This window comes from Saccostrea echinata, unplaced genomic scaffold, assembly GCF_033153115.1.
Source record: "Saccostrea echinata isolate AGI-Se365-2 ecotype Australia unplaced genomic scaffold, CSIRO_AGI_Sech_v1 ptg000023l, whole genome shotgun sequence".
Taxonomy (NCBI): Eukaryota; Metazoa; Mollusca; class Bivalvia; order Ostreida; family Ostreidae; genus Saccostrea; species Saccostrea echinata.
Window position 1 is genome coordinate 10033156 of NW_026889772.1, and position 17797 is coordinate 10050952.

Genomic DNA, 17797 nt, shown 5'->3' on the forward strand with positions numbered 1-17797 from the left:
TGTTTTTATTATTGTTTGGTTGATAAAGTAATGTTCCTAGTTTCATATTTTACTTCACTGGAATTTTTGCAAATGAAAGAACAATTTTAAAAATGTGTTTGATAACCCCAAAAAACTGCACCAGATATACTCAAAGATTTTTATTGTATTTTATAATCGTCTATACTTATTTTAAATTCTTTGTCATTGCAAGAAATCATTTGCAATTCTGTAAATGAGTATAATTTCTGAGAATTCAAATTACCATAGAAGCAGAATTTTTAGGGAGGATGCAATAGTGGCATTTTTAGTGAGGGAACTGAGATTGCTAAAATTGAATATTGCTAACAATTTATTCTATTTTGGCTGTTATAGCTTTCTCTCTTGATATTACAAAATCACTTAAATTACTTCTTGCTAAAAATTTGGGGGTAAATTTCTAAATTGGCATCTCACTAAGATTTCCACTTATACAGTATTTTTTGGTTAAAAACAAGTACATGTATTTGGTGGTTTATTTTCTTAGAATATGGAAATGCTTTCATAATAGGCATATACATGTTCATATATCTCTTAAGAAGGTCATTATTTTTTTTCAGATCTGCTCTTTTGATGAAAACTGTGAAAAAAGATCCCATTTCATAAAATTCTAAGATGTTAAAATGTAGTACAACACCTAAAATGAAAATTTTGTGCATTTTTCCAGGTAAAACAAGTAGAAAGAAAAGAATGGAGCAAAGATGAGAAAAGGTAGGTTAACATAGTTGTCATTTGATAAAATCAAAAGATGCTATTCAGTACCCACCCATCCCCTCCCCTTAAAGCAAATAGACTTAAAAGGGACAAAAGACTGTAATCACTTTGTTTGTATGTTTTGATATACATGTATGTCCTGAACATGTCTTTTAGCTGATAAACTAATTTGACTGAGTTCAAAAACATTCCTGCATTTTATCTGTATAAGAGATTTTAAAAATTGATGAACAGATCTGATTCAGACTTTTTGCTTAGACTGTACTTCCCATCTTTTGACAGCACCATATGCCAAGGGTTTGTAAGGAGTTTAGCAGATCAGAAACCTTTGACTAGAGAAGATGGTATTTGTTGTGACAAGACCTTTCTTTGAATACAAACACTTTTTGAACTCTTTACTTTAACCTTGTAGACCTCAACCTAAATTTGAAAAATCCAAACCTTTGTCTTGAACTGCCATAGGGGACAACAATGTTTCACAAACACATCTTGTTATTTCATATAAATATCATTTGCTTTCCTTTCAACTTAAAATTATGCAATAGTTTGTCATAATTACAGTGAATGGAGACAGATTCTGATGATGCCATCATTGGGAGGCAGGATGACTATAAGACACTAATTCCTCATCCATAAAGATTTCTACAAGTGGTTCTTTGGTAGGTTAGACTGGCATACCAACAAACTTAGATGGTGTGATAGAATCACTTTTTCCCCCAGAGAATACATTGTTTTACATTTCTTGGACACTCCTCAGCATAATAATCATATTTAAAGAAAACACTAGCAATTCTACAATGTGACAACAAATGTTCAAAAGGCAGTAAACTGAATATTTTTTGCTCACCTCAACAAAGTCGAGATGAGCTTTTGCTTTATAAGTGTGTTGACATCCCAGTAAAAGTTTTATGGGCAAGTTCATTCCCAAGTAACTTTAAGCGTAGAGCTTATAGTTACTTGGGAATGAACTTGCCCATAAAACTTTTACAAAGTACCAAAGTTTCAAGTAACTATAAGCTCTACCTGTACAAAAAGTTGCATGGATGATGCTTCTGACTTAAGTGGAGGATAAGACATTTATTTTCAGGATGATTATTTTGGACATTCCCAAGAAACTATAATTCCTAACTAGACCAAACTTGTATGGTAAGGCATGTAGATTTGCACACTACTAGAACATTCAATTTATGATAGACATTGCCTTCACTCATAGATTATATTCTTCTGAGGAGAACTTTAAGAAAAGTGATTTTGATGTTATGCACTTATATTTTCAGAAATGAATACAGATTTCATTACAAGACGTGAGTATGTTCAAAGGAAACAGCCAATCAAAATGAACTTAGTCAGTTATAGTTGTATATATAACGAGACAATTTATTTTTATTTTTTCATTTTTGGCATCTTATTTTAGGCCTACAGTATTAATTTTGGACTCGTGAGCTAAGAATATCATATCTTTAGCAGAATTGTCCCACTTAATTAAAGGGAACTTTTTTTTAGGTGTGCATGGTGCAACATCCTGGATGGTGTGTAGTATGTTTGTTAACATGTGAAGCCTACGTGTATTTCAGGGTAGATATGTTTACAGTTAATTACTGTCAGGGTGTATTTTTTCTGGTCTCAATTTTTAAGTCACCTGAGTCACTCAGGTGACCTATAGCTATCCGTTTTTGTCTGTCATCGTGCAATGTGTGTTAACATTTGAACATTTTTAGCTTCTTCTCTGAAACCGCTCAACCAATTTCAACCAAATTTGGCATATAGCATTCTATGGGTGAAGGGGAACAAAAATTTTGAATTTCATGGTCCCTGCCCCCCTGGGGCCTAAGGGGTGGGGCTAAAACCACCAAAATTAATGCAATCTTTAAAAATCTTCTTCTTTATTCCTGGACATCAAGCAGTCAAACTGTTAGCATGATTGTAATAAGCATTGAGCCCTCTACCAAAATTGTGAAATTCATGACCCTAGGGTCAGGGGTTCTGGTGCTAGGGTGGGGCTTTATAGAACATCTAGTGAAAGTGCATTATTTCTTTGAAAATCTTCTCCTCTGCTCCTGGATATTAAATAAACCAACTAAGTACATAGTTATGATGAGCAAGAGTACCTCTTCCAAAATTGTGAATTTCATGGCCCAAGGGTCAGGGGTTCTGGTGTTAGGGTGGGGCTCTATTGATTATATAGTGAAAATGCATTAATTCTTTGAAAATCTTTTTCTCTGCTCCTGGGTATTAAATAAAGTAACTAAGTACATAGTTATGATGAGCAAGAGTGCCTCTTCCAAAATTGTGAATTTCATGGCCTCAGGGTTAGGGGTTCTGGTGTTAGGGCGGGGCTATATTGATTATATAGTGAAAATGCATTAATTCTTTGAAAATCTTCTTCTCTGCTCCTGAGTATTAAATAAAGTATTTAAGAACATAGTTATGGTGAACATGGCTGCCTTTGAAATTATGAATTTCATGGCCCCAGGGTTAGGGGTTCTGGTGTTAGGGCGGGGCTCTATTGATTATATAGTAAAATTGCATTAGTTCTTTGAAAATCTTCTCTGCTCTTGGATTTTAAATAAACTAACTTGGTGCATAGTTATGACAAGCATGGTTGCCTTTTCCAGAATTGTGAATTTCATGGCCCCTGGATCAGGGGTTCTAGTGTAAGGGTGGGGCTCTATTGATTAGATAGGGAAAATGCATAAATTTTTTCAAAATTTTCTTCTCTACTCCTGGGTATTTTTCAAACAAAGGAAGTGCATGGTTATAAGGAAGAATGCCTCTTCCAAAATTGTGAAATTCATGGCCCCAGGTAGACTTGGAAATAATAGATGAATAAAATTAAGACAAAAATAACTTATCCTTTTTAATTGTTCTTCAAAGGCCAAGAGAGGCCAATGTGAGAAGTAAAAATATGGGATTAAAAAATAGACAGTTTGTTGATATTCTGCATGGTAATAGTGATAAATGGGGGACAGATAGATACTAGACCAATTATTTTGTTGATGCAAATCATACTATTTTCTTGTTTTTGGGCAACAGAGCTTCATTTATCAGTTTATGGATCCTCTAAATTGTTGTATTGTACTCAGGTGACCGTTAAGGCCCTTGGGCCTCTTGTTTGTTTAAGCATTAATCTTTATTTTCTCTTTCATTGATTATCTGCTTAGAGTCTTAGTTAATTAATTAATTTAATTGAAGCTATATAGTAACATGTAGTGAAATTATTTCATTGTGTCGGACCTAAAGAGTAACAGGTAACTCTCATTTTGACTACAATTTCTCTGATTTCAGGAGTTGTCTCCCATGTTTAAGATCAGTAATGGCAGATATACAATGCAGTATGCTGTCTGGTCATCAACAGAGAGTTTTGACACCGGTATTTCTACCAATCACCTCTGTAACCTTTGTTGTGTTCATCAGATAGGTAAGAAAAACAAGATAATTAATTAAAATAATTTTAATAAGATAAAATTAAAACATTTTTACATGTATGGACTCCCTCATATAAGAAAATGTCACATTTTACTCATACAATTATACATCATTTACATTTCCACATTTTCCCCATTTACACAGTTGAATAGAATCAGTGCATAATAAAACATAACAACAATTATTATATAGTCTATAAATTTACAAATTATTTATTAATTACAAAATTCATACATTTAAATTAAATACACAGCATCAATGCCCCCCACTCCCCTCCCTCCCCCCTCCCTTTTCACACAACTTCTTTTTAATATTGAATCTGATACTGATTTACTGTAAGTGTCTAGATTTTTAGCTCACCTCAAAGAAGTTGGGGGAGCTTATGTGATACCTCCGGCGTCCAGGGTTATAGTTTTTGCAGCAGTTTTCTTTTTCAGCACTTCTATGCCTTACATAAATCAGAGTTGCATGAAAGATGTTTATAGTGTGTTTCTTTGTACCAGTCAAGGTTTCAGATGCTGCAATTTCAGCTAAAAGATGACCAGGTTAATGTTTTTAAAGCAGGTTGAAGATTTTGGAGCAGGTTAAAGTTTTTGGGGCAGGTCTCATTTCCAAGTAACTATAAGCCCTATCGTGACCAAACTTGCATGCATGATACATCTTAGGATGCTAACTACCACCCTTCTTTAGATGCTGGATCTGACCTACATTTTCCAGATGAGTGACCAGGTTAAAGTTTATAGAACAGGTTCATTCTAAAGTAACTATAGACCCATGTTGACCAGTCTTGCATGGATGATACATCTAAGGATGCACACTACCAGGCTAGCTTCGGATACTGGATCTGACCTACGTTTTCCAGATGGGTGACCAGGTTAAAGTTTTTGGAGCAGGATCATTCTAAAGTAACTATTTGCTGTACCTTGACCCGACTTGCATGGATGATACATCTAAGGATGCACACTACTGGACTTGCTTCAGATGCTTGATTTGATCTACATATTCCAGATGAGTGACCAGGTTAAAGTTTTTGGTTCAGGTCCATTACCAAGAATCTATAAGGCCTTTCTGAACCGAACTTGCAAGGATGATGCATCAAGGGATGAACATTCTCAAACTTGCTTCAGATGCTGGATTTCTGGATAATTGGCAAGTTAAAAGTTCTTAGATTAGTCCATTCCCAAGTAACTGTAAAGCCCTATCAGAACAAAATTGCATAAATGTTGCATCTAGGGATGCACACTACTAGGTTATTTGTTTAGTGTGGGACTTTGCCTTACACAAACATTCATTGAGTTGAGTTATGTAATCTTTGATTACCTATGTTTTATTGTAGAGCTGATATCTTTTAGATCTACAGTATTTTCTTTGAGATATATACTGTACATGCATTTTAACAGTTTTGGATTTTTCGCAGTTTTGGATTTCTTCTGTTGTCTTTGAGAGTCAAAGAAATGATGCAAGTCTTTAAGGTTTTCAATGACATGTCCTTGTTTTTCAGATTCACCAGATGCAGCTGCTCCATCTCCATCACTGGTGAAATGGGAAATGACTAGTGGACGGTCATCACTTTGTAACTCACCATTTTGCAGCCCATCTCTTCTCATCTTCAGTGGTGGCCTCTGGAGGAATGGTTGCAGTGCAGTCTTCGTGTCTTAGGCAGATAACTTCCTTTCCTTTGCTTCTCAGGTGTCTGCCTTTCTTGCATAGTTTATTCCCACACAACACTGCCACAACATTTTTCCTCTGAGTAACATTTTCACTTGTGGTATAAGTCACATTGGTGGCAGCTTGGAATGGTGTTTTTCCAATGGCACTGAAGGTGGCATTATTATATCTGGCATGTCCTTCCGCTCTGATGTGGTATCAGGAAGTCCACAATTTTCATTAAGTTCTTGAATGTTCTGCCTTATTTTTTTCAGGGCGGGGTCACAACAGGGGAACAATTTTTACATAGGTATATATAGGAAAACTCATTAAAGAATATTCATCTTAAGCACAGCTTAGCCATGGGGCCACAACAGGGAATCAAATTTATAAATAGAAATATATAGGAAATATCTTTAAAAATCTTCTCAAGAACAGCAAACTAATGATCAGTCATATTTATATTGAATTATCCTCAGGTTGTGTAGGTTGAAGTGTGCTCAAATCATGACCACGGGGTGTAGAGTGGGGCAGAAGTGGGGGAAGCATCCTCAGGTAGTGTAGATTGAAGTTTGTTCAATTCATGATCTCCTGGGGTAGGATGGGACCACAAAAAATGATCAAAGTTTTAAGGAAGAGGAATCTAATTCAATTACCTCCTGAATTAATTATTTCACACTAACATCTCTATTTAGCATTAACTCATATCAGCTGGAGGCTCAAGTGAGCTCTTTCTGATCAAAATTTGTGCATTTGTCCATCTCCTTCATAATTTTTCACATTTTCACCTTCTTTTCTAGAACCAGTGTGTCAATTTCAAACAAACCTCGTACAAAGCATGCTTTGGTAAAGGAAATTCATTCTGACGAAGGACCACATCTCTTCCCAGCAGAGATAATTAAGAAACAGTAAAAATTTGGTATGATCGTTCAAATGTTCTTAAGAACCACTAGGTTTGAAAATACGAAACTTAAGTAAAAGCTTCCTGACATAGAATAAATTAAGTTTTATACAATTCATGTCCCTGGGAGTATGGTGGGGCAAGTGCGGGCAATCAGAGTTTTACATGGGAATACATAGGGAAAATCTTATTTTGTATTAAGAACAGCAAAGGCATGATTAGTCATATCGACAATAAAGCACCCACAACAACTTTTTTAGATTCAAGTTTTTCAAAGCATGATGCCTGGGGGTAGGGTGGGGACACAGTAGAGGATGAAAGTATTACCTACAAATATATAGGAAAAATCTGTATAAATCTTCTCAAGCAAAGTCATGATTAGTCATGATTACATGGAAGCATCCTCGGGTGTGTAATTTCAAGTTTGTTAATCATGACTCTTGGGAAAAGGGTGGGGCTACAATATGATATCAAATTTTAAGTAGGAATATGTACAGGAAAAAGAATCTGTTGATGAAGAAGGGTTGTATTCCTCAGATGAGCATTGTGGCTCATGGGCCTCTTGTTTTATATTGTACTGATTATATGTAGCTATAGTGCATAAAAGGTCATGTTTACAATCAAGAAGCCTATCATGCAACTAAAGGAGTTTATATTAGGATTAGACAAAAGAGTAGATCTATTCAAATTTGTTCAAACTGTGGTCCCAGAATTTAGGATCAGGAAAGATTTGACACAGGAATACATATATATAGGAAAAATACTTATAAATCTTTTTTTTCTAAAGAGCAGCTTGGCTTTGTTAAGGAAGTCTAATAAGCAAGGATCCTCAAGTAGTGCAGTTTCAAATTTATGCAAATCATGACCCCCATATAGGATAAGACCACATTAGGAGACAAGTTATGTACAAAGAAATATATTTTTAGGTCACCTGAGTCACTTTTCTGTGGATGTGTGTCATTTGTTGGTCATAAACTATAGGTCTTTTTTTAAGCTTTTTCTCTTGAACCTTTGAACCAATTTCAACTAATTTTGGAATAGCATTAATAAGTGAAGGGGTACACAAATTTTGAATTTCATGGTCACTCCCCCCCTCCCCCTGGGGACTGAGGGGTGGAGTTTAAACCATCAAAATTAGTGCAATCTTTCAAAATCTTCATCATAACTCCTGGACATCTAGCAGTCAAACTTTGGCATGATTGTAATAAGCACTGAGCCCTTAACAAAACTTTGAATTTCATGAAGGAGGGTTAGGGATTCTGGAGTTAGGGCAGAGCTCTAATGATCAAATGATGAAAATGGATAAATTCTTTTTAAAAACCTTCTCCTCTCTGTATAACTTATCAGGTAAACTAGGTGCATGGTTCTAATAAGCAAGGGCACCTCTACTTAAATTGTAAAATTTTTGGCCCCAGGCCCTGGGGATCTGGTGTTAGGGTGGGGCTTTATTGATGCTTGTGTGCCGGTATGTTTTTCTTTGAAAATCTTCTTTGCTCCTGGGTATTAAGCAGAAATCTAAGTATAAGTGGCTCCAAAGTCAGGGGTTCTGGTGTCAGGGTGAGGTTTTACTGGGTATTTAGCACATGAATTTAGTGCTTGATGAGCAAGAAACTTCTTTTAAAATTGTTAAATGTGGTGCTCCAAGGTCAATGGTTCTGGTGTTTTGGGGGCCTATTAAAGTATATATATATGCAATATATCTTTGGAAATTTTCATTTCTGCACCTGAATATTGAGCTAACCAAAAATAAAAGCATAGTTATGATGAGCAAAGGTGCCTCTTTCAAAATGGTGAATTTCATGGTCCAATCTAGGTCAGAGTGTTTAGGTGTTCTTTAGATAAGATAGTGAAATGCATAAATTTTCTAAATATCTTCTTCTTTACCTAGTGGTATTAAGCAGACAAATGAATGGTATGGTTATGATGAGCAAGGATACCTCTTTTAAAGTTATGAAAATAATAGCCCCCTGAGTCAGGTCTTTTGGTGTTTATGTGGGGCTGTGTGGAATCTGAACATCGTTATTTCTTTGAAAATCTTCATCTATGCTCCTGGGCAACTAGGAGACAAAAAGAGTACAAAGTTGTGTTGAGCAAGGGCATTTTTAACAAATGTTTTAAATTTTGGAACACTTGGTCAAGTGTCCGGGTTTGGGGCAGGGCTTGAACTGGGCTTCATTAATTTATATTCTACTGAGAGAAATTATTCCCCTCTGCTATTCACCTATGATAATATATCATTGTAAATGATGTAATTGAAATTGAATGAGATACTTATACAAGAAATGTCATAGAATATAATACAAAAAGTCATTTCTTAGTTTTTAGCTCAACTCAACGAAATTGGGGAACCTTATGTGATACCCTCAGCATTGGTGTTGGTGTCCCAGGTTAAAGTTTTTGGAGCAGAGTTCTTTTTAACTATGAAAATGAAGAACTGGAGAGGATCTTGATTGATTTTTCTTGGTAAGTTTGGAAGTTTATTCCTTCTGATACATTTGTGCAGTAGATGTCCTGTCCTGTTCTATTTAAGAACATCCAAGAAAATTATAGAAGTTCAGGACTTTTCCTTACATATACTTCTTAGCTCACCTGACCTGAAAGCTCAAGTGAGCTTTTCCGATCACATTTTATCTGTAGTCTGTCTGTCTTCTGTCCGTAAACTTTTCACGTTTTCGACTTCTCTTCCAGAACCATTGGGCCAATTTCAACCAAACTTGCCATTAAGCATCCTAGGGTAAAGGGGATTCAAGTTTGATCAAATGAAGGGCCATGTCCTCTTTCAAGGGAAGATATTTCAGAAAAAGTGAAAATGTGGTGGCATCTTTAAAATTCTTCTTCTCAAGAACCACTTGACCAAAAAAGTTCAAACTTATAGGAAACTTTCTTTACATAGTTTATATTCAAGTTTGTTCAAATGATAATCCCCGGGGGTAGAATGAATCTTTAAAAATAACTGGTATTCTTTTCAAGAACATTAAAGCCATTATCAGTCATATTGATTTGGAAGCATCCTCAGGTAGTGTAGATTCAAGTTTGTTCAAATGATAACCCCTGGGGTTAGGCCAGGGTTGGGCCACAATGGGGAATCAAATACTATTCAATACTGAACTGATTTGTGCTTTTTCTTAGCCAATGTGCTCAGATGAGCAATGTGGCCCATGGGTCTCTTGTATTTGGTATCAAAGGAAAGCAGACACAAATATATATATATATATATATATATATACATATATATATATATATATATATATATATATATATATATATATATATATATATATATTTATAAATGTAAATACAAGTTTGTTAATTTTTAATTGTTAATTTGTTAAACCCCAAAGCTGTTTTTATCGCTTTTTATGAATGTATGTAAACATGGAGACATGGAGTCCAACAGAAATGATTTTTGGTACTAAATTTATTTATTAAATTAACACAAATGACGCAATTAATACATCAAAATTACAGATAGTTTACAGTTCTTGTTTAGGATCTATTTCATCAATGCAAAAGGAGGACAATCTGTTACGCAGATTTGTGATGATTAGACTAGCGAAAGAGAAGGAACGGATGTTGTTTGGATCGCTAGTCTAATATTTTTTCATATGTTGGTTGTTTCCCCCGTATACACTAAACTTGCTATGGAAACTGACTTTAAACATTTTTTAAAATCTTTACTTATTTTGAAGTGGGTAGGGGCATTTCTATGCATGTCCGATTTCGCTGCCGTATATTAACTAAATTATGTAAAAATGATTTGAAGATAATAGACCATATTAAACAATGTTCACTGAAAAACAATCATGGAAGCCACAAAAAAATTAAGGACCACAATAGGTGAGAACAGCTGTGTACCAGGTGATTGGTCACTTATTACTGTATATACACAGCCATAGGCTATATTGGGTGTTTACATGTGTAGATGATGACACGCTAATTACCCAAATGCATATTTAAGTTATTTTTTGAGAAGTTTTTGAAAAAATATGTCCATTGAAATAAGAAAAAATACATATCCGAGTAACCGAGTACCATTTTTAGTATTCGATATTCGGACGTTCGATCGAGTACCCAGTTAACAGGGTACTCGTTGACATCCCTAATATATATATATATATATATATATATATATATATATATATATATATATATATATATATATATATATATATATATATATATATATATATGTAGAATATTATTATATTGAAATTTTTCCTTTTTTTTTCAGAATGAGACACAAGTGCCTTCCATTTGTGATACTAAAGGAAGCTGTTACAAATTTAGTTTGCCACAGTACTGGCCTGACATATGAGGACAGGAATAAAAGATGTTTTAAAATAGAAATGTCTATAATTTAACTTATAAGTATGATTAACTAAGATCACAAACAACAAATCAGTTGCATTGCAAATGTACATATAGCATGTTTGCACTTACGAGGGAATATTCACTCCCTTTCAGTGAAAGTGTTGGCATGCAGGTCAATTATTGTCACCAAATCATCTGTCATATTCTCTGCATGCAGCTGTAGAATTTGATCAGAAAGATTAGCTACACTATTCTATGTATAAGTCTTATGTATAAATCTAAGACATTTTGGTTTCTAGTCACCAGTCTATATTTATAATCATTGTAGTGTAAAAAAATTCTGGTCCATAAGTCGATTGAGACTTTATGTTTTAGTGAAATGTTTTGTTTATTTATTGCCAACTCGCTGTAAATCAAATGTAGTTAAAAATTTCAGCACTTTCATTGTGTTTATGCAATTTATTGTTCTTCAATGTCAGTGACATGTATATCATTTTATGATGCACAATCAGTATTATTGTACTAGATTTATACTTGTCTCTTATTGATCTGCATTTTTTGGGGCTAATTAATGTTTAAATCCTACTGTGAACGTCTTCTTTTCACTTGGTGCCAGTGCTTGAAAGAAACCAGCCTGTCAATAATTTTTAAGAAGATGCTGAGATTAGCTTTACATCGTAAAACAAACTGAACACTGTATATAGTATAGCATATCATTGTTAAAGATGTATGTGTGCATGTGTGTTGTATTGTAGATATAATTCTTGTATTACATCATGTATATTTCATAGAAGATTTTGTTAGAAGCTCTGTTTTCATAATTTGATTATTTTCATGTACATAAAGACTTTGATCGTTTGTTTGTTGTTTAACGTCCCTCTTGAGAATTTTTCACTGATATGGAGACGCCACCACTTGCTGGTGGAGAGCTGCAAATTTTGACCTATACTCGGCACTCGGGGCCATTGAGCAGTGAGGGATCTTTTTTGTGTCAGCACCTACTGTATCACAGGACCTTGGTTTATACAGTCTCATCCGAAGGACTGGTATCCACGTCCCACAGTGGGATTCGAACCCATGACGTAAGGATCAACTCCTTACTTTGTGACTCTAGAGCGGACGCTCTTACTACTGTGCCACATGGGCAACTTTGTTCAAGGAAATTGGCTGAAGCATTTAACACAAAATTCTACTGATTTTAGGCCTATATAATCCATTCTAATGAAAGATCTAGAAGTGTTCACAGAGAACATTGTACTGTAGATTTTATTATTATACCTCTACTGTTATTACTCTATATAAAATTAATACCATAAAACTGTCTATTTCCCTGAGAAGATACTATTTCCCTCATCTGAGGACTACTCCCTGAAAAATCGGAGCTACTCCCTGGGACTACTCCCTCATGAATATTAATAATTTTAACCAATTAAAATGAACAGTGGGCGGAGCATTCAAGGAATCTCGAGTCTGTGACGTAATGTTATTAGCAATGTAAGTATGACGTCAAAACATTTCGACATGCGATGTCAAAATCATACTGAAATATTCTAGCAAAATGAAGGCAACAATAATCCTTCGAAGTGTCGGTGAAATTATTTTATATTTTTTTTAATAATTCTATTTTCCTCGGTATTGATGCATTAGTTATCTTACAATATTTTTGATCATATGCAATTGTGATTATTTAAATACCTCTGTATTGTTTTTAAAAATGTCTGAGTCTCTAGTTTAATAAATCTCCCATGATTGTTTCTGTATAATAAAACAGTTATGGAATGGGTACTTGGGAAATATCAAATTTATGGTTCCTCTCGGTAGGAAACTGTTTCCCTCGGCGGCTTCTCTGCCTCGGGAAATAGTTTCCTCCCTTGGGGAACCATAAATTTGCTATTTCCCTCATACCCATTCCATAACTGTAAAATATTATGTTGTTTATTATTTGAAGAATTTGATGTAACCTCAGTCACATTACTACATGTTTGTTAGATTGTATTTTGCTTCATTAAGAACCTGACTGGGGGATTAAGGGAACTCTAAGTACAGTTGAACTTCAGTATTTTGAACACTGATATCTCAAATACCATGGATAATTCAAAGTGATTTGGAAGTTTCAGTCACTTTTTTGTATTTATATTTCATCATTGGTCTCTCAATTCCTCCAAGTTTCTTCTCAGTTCCGTTGAGTCCGAGGTATCAAAGTTTGACTGTAATTTCATTGTTTTAGGCCTTTATAATTCACTTGATGAATGATGTAGTAATGTACACAGAGAATACAAAACGGATTGAAAGCAATAAAGTTATGAACTTCTGTAGATTTTCTTGTGTTCATGTTCAGTTCAAATTAAAGAAAAAGGTGGTGATTTAAAAAAAGAAAAACTTCCTTTTTATACACACTAATTGTGATTATAAAGTGAAATATAAAATACAAATATACTGAGTGGATTGGACAACAGAGTAAGTCTATAATTGCACTATCCTTAAATGGTGAAAATTGAACTTTGAGAAATCAACACCTCAGGAATGATATGGGAGAATTTAAGAATAAAGATGTAGAAAGCACAGAAAACGTGTTCAATGTATTTAGCTTTACAGAGTTTACCTGAACAGACATCTCTTTCATGTCATTATGATGGACTTGGGCACAACAGAAATGACATCTGTGTGCCTCTGCCACTTCAAGAAAAATAATTACCAAAGATATTCGATGTCAGTTGCACTGGTCAATGCATTACAAAGTAAAATAAACATAAATGCACCCTCAATAAAACAAAATGTAAACAAAAAATACATGCACTACATCCAACAGTGACCAGGTTAAATTAGTCAGGTGAGGGTTCCAGTGCTGACATAGGAAACAAGAAAAATAATATGGCTTAATTAAGCCTATTTAAGAGTTGTGTTCAGCTTTAACAAGACCAATTGTTGCATATAAAGAACCAGTTGTTTATTCAATGATATACTAGTATTTTGATATTTATACTCCAGACACAACTTATCTGATTGGGTTAGGTTTCCGCCTGACTGGGTTAGGTTCTAAATTGACTGTTTTAATTCTGCCTGAGTGGTTAGGTTCTAAACTGACTGTTTTATGACTCTGCCTGAGTGGGTAAGGTTTCTGCCTGAGTGGTTAGGTTCTAAACTGACTGTTTTATGACTCTGCCTGAGTGGTTAGGTTCTAAACTGACTGTTTTATGACTCTGCCTGAGTGGGTTTGGTTTCTGCCTGAGTGGTTAGGTTCTAAACTGACTGTTTTATGATTCTGCCTGAGTGGTTAGGTTCTAAACTGACTGTTTTATGATTCTGTCTGACTGGGTTAGGTTTCTGCCTGAGTGGTTAGGTTCTAAACTGACTGTTTTATGATTCTGCCTGAGTGGTTAGGTTCTAAACTGACTGTTTTATGATTCTGCCTGAGTGGTTAGGTTCTAAACTGACTGTTTTATGACTCTGCCTGAGTGGGTAAGGTTTCTGCCTGAGTGGTTAGGTTCTAAACTGACTGTTTTATGACTCTGCCTGAGTGGGTAAGGTTTCTGCCTGAGTGGTTAGGTTCTAAACTGACTGTTTTATGATTCTGCCTGAGTGGTTAGGTTCTAAACTGACTGTTTTATGACTCTGCCTGAGTGGATAAGGTTTCTGCCTGAGTGGTTAGGTTCTAAACTGACTGTTGTATGACTCTGCCTGACTGGGTTAGGTTCTACATTGACTGTTTTATGATTCTGCCTGAGTGGTTAGGTTCTAAACTGACTGTTTTATGACTCTGCCTGAGTGGATAAGGTTTCTGCCTGAGTGGTTAGGTTCTAAACTGACTGTTTTATGACTCTGCCTGACTGGGTTAGGTTCTACATTGACTGTTTTATGATTCTGCCTGAGTGGTTAGGTTCTAAACTGACTGTTTTATGACCCTGCCTGACTGGGTAAGGTTTCTGCCTGAGTGGTTAGGCTCTAAACTGACTGTATTATGACTCTGCCTGAGTGGATAAGGTTTCTGCCTGAGTGGTTAGGTTCTAAACTGACTGTTTTATGACCCTGCCTGACTGGGTAAGGTTTCTGCCTGAGTGGTTAGGCTCTAAACTGACTGTATTATGACTCTGCCTGAGTGGATAAGGTTTCTCCCTGAGTGGTTAGGTTCTAAACTGACTGTTTTATGACTCTGCCTGAGTGGGTTTGGTTTCTGCCTGAGTGGTTAGGTTCTAAACTGACTGTTTTATGATTCTGCCTGAGTGGTTAGGTTCTAAACTGACTGTATTATGACTCTGCCTGAGTGGATAAGGTTTCTGCCTGAGTGGTTAGGTTCTAAACTGACTGTTTTATGACTCTGCCTGAGTGGGTTTGGTTTCTGCCTGACTGGGTTAGGTTCTAAATTGACTGTTTTATGATTCTGCCTGAGTGGTTAGGTTCTAAACTGACTGTTTTATGACCCTTCCTGAGTGGGTAAGGTTTCTACCTGAGTGGTTAGGTTCTAAACTGACTGTTTTATGATTCTGCCTGACTGGGTTAGGTTTCTGCCTGACTGGGTTAGGTTCTAAATTGACTGTTTTATGATTCTGCCTGAGTGGTTAGGTTCTAAACTGACTGTTTTATGATTCTGCCTGACTGGGATAGGTTTCTGCCTGACTGGGTTAGGTTCTAAATTGACTGTTTTATGATTCTGCCTGAGTGGTTAGGTTCTAAACTGACTGTTTTATGACTCTGCCTGACTGGGTAAGGTTTCTGCCTGAGTGGTTAGGCTCTAAACTGACTGTATTATGACTCTGCCTGAGTGGATAAGGTTTCTGCCTGAGTGGTTAGGTTCTAAACTGACTGTTTTATGACCCTGCCTGACTGGGTAAGGTTTCTGCCTGAGTGGTTAGGCTCTAAACTGACTGTATTATGACTCTGCCTGAGTGGATAAGGTTTCTCCCTGAGTGGTTAGGTTCTAAACTGACTGTTTTATGACTCTGCCTGAGTGGGTTTGGTTTCTGCCTGAGTGGTTAGGTTCTAAACTGACTGTTTTATGATTCTGCCTGAGTGGTTAGGTTCTAAACTGACTGTATTATGACTCTGCCTGAGTGGATAAGGTTTCTGCCTGAGTGGTTAGGTTCTAAACTGACTGTTTTATGACTCTGCCTGAGTGGGTTTGGTTTCTGCCTGACTGGGTTAGGTTCTAAATTGACTGTTTTATGATTCTGCCTGAGTGGTTAGGTTCTAAACTGACTGTTTTATGACCCTTCCTGAGTGGGTAAGGTTTCTACCTGAGTGGTTAGGTTCTAAACTGACTGTTTTATGATTCTGCCTGACTGGGTTAGGTTTCTGCCTGACTGGGTTAGGTTCTAAATTGACTGTTTTATGATTCTGCCTGAGTGGTTAGGTTCTAAACTGACTGTTTTATGATTCTGCCTGACTGGGATAGGTTTCTGCCTGACTGGGTTAGGTTCTAAATTGACTGTTTTATGATTCTGCCTGAGTGGTTAGGTTCTAAACTGACTGTTTTATGACTCTGCCTGACTGGGTAAGGTTTCTGCCTGAGTGGTTAGGTTCTAAACTGACTGTTTTATGATTCTGCCTGAGTGGTTAGGTTCTAAACTGACTGTTTTATGACTCTGTCTGAGTGGGTTTGGTTTCTGCCTGACTGGGTTAGGTTCTAAGCTGACTGTTTTATGATTCTGCCTGAGTGGTTAGGTTCTAAACTGACTGTTTTATGACTCTGCCTGAGTGGGTTTGGTTTCTGCCTGACTGAGTTAGGTTTTAAACTGACTGTTTTATAAGTCTGCCTGAGTGGGTAAGGTTTCTGCCTGAGTGGTTAGGTTCTAAACTGACAGTTCTATGTTCCTGCCTAGGTTCTTAACTGACTGTTTATGATTCTGCCTTACTGGGTTAGGTTTTTCACCGACTTGTTCATGTTTCTGCCTGACTGGGTTACATTCTAAACTGACTATTTGCAGTTCCTGCATGAGTGGATTAGGTTTCTAATTTGCCTTATTCATAATTTCTGCCCGACTTGGTAAGGTTTCAAACTGAATGTTTTAGGTTCAGTTTTAGGTTTTAAAAGTTACTTGATAATGTTTCTACCTGAGCGGATTATGTTCTTAGCAAATGGTTTTTATTCCTTCCAGACTGGATAAGGATTTAACCAACCTGGGATAGCTATGAAAGTGACCGTTTATGTTCTGCTTAACCGTTACTTTCACTTATATTTTATGTTTATTTCATGTGTAAATCAGATGTACTAGTATTTTTGTTCCGTTTCCTTAATAAATACATGTACAGGGTCGTAGTATATCACGGGGCGGGGAGGGGACACATCCTTTACTGTTTAAAATGTTCGTTGAAAAGCTGCCTAGCCCACCACTTTTTTTTTGGCAGTATAGGCAAACTAGGCAAATGTGTATGAATAAGTATAAACATTATTTTGCTGTGAAAGAAGTCTTAACCTTAACCCCCCCCCCCCCCCCCACACACACACACATACACACAATAAAAGATTTTCGAGTTTGCCCCCCTCCCCCTTATTTTTTCTTTTGTTGGTTTGTCAAAGTTATTTTAAGCAAGTTGCCTTTGTTTTCTTCCCCTCCTCCCCTCGTTTTTTTTTCAAAGATGATACAACGTGCCAGAAAGAAACAAATGGACTCCCTTATATACCTGCTTGAAATTGATAACCAAGTTCTAAACTGCCTTTGTTTAGTTTTCGGGGGTGAGATTGGGGTTATTGTTATTTTTTTAATTTTTAGATTCCTTTGTTGATTGGTGGATGCGGACAGGTTTTTTTTTTTTTGTTTTTTGTTTTTTGTTTTTTTTTGTTTT

At 35.9% G+C, this 17797-nt stretch overlaps 1 long non-coding RNA gene across 1 annotated transcript; it reads left to right on the forward strand.

The window, feature by feature from the left end:
• Nucleotides 1-1818: 1818 nt before the first annotated feature.
• LOC133191175 (uncharacterized) lies at nucleotides 1819-13332 on the forward strand. Its single transcript, XR_009721666.1, has 7 exons — nucleotides 1819-1878; nucleotides 2010-2036; nucleotides 2236-2307; nucleotides 4018-4150; nucleotides 5660-5847; nucleotides 9025-9169; nucleotides 10938-13332. It is a non-coding gene; the product is annotated as an uncharacterized LOC133191175 (long non-coding RNA).
• The last annotated feature ends 4465 nt before the right edge of the window (nucleotides 13333-17797 follow it).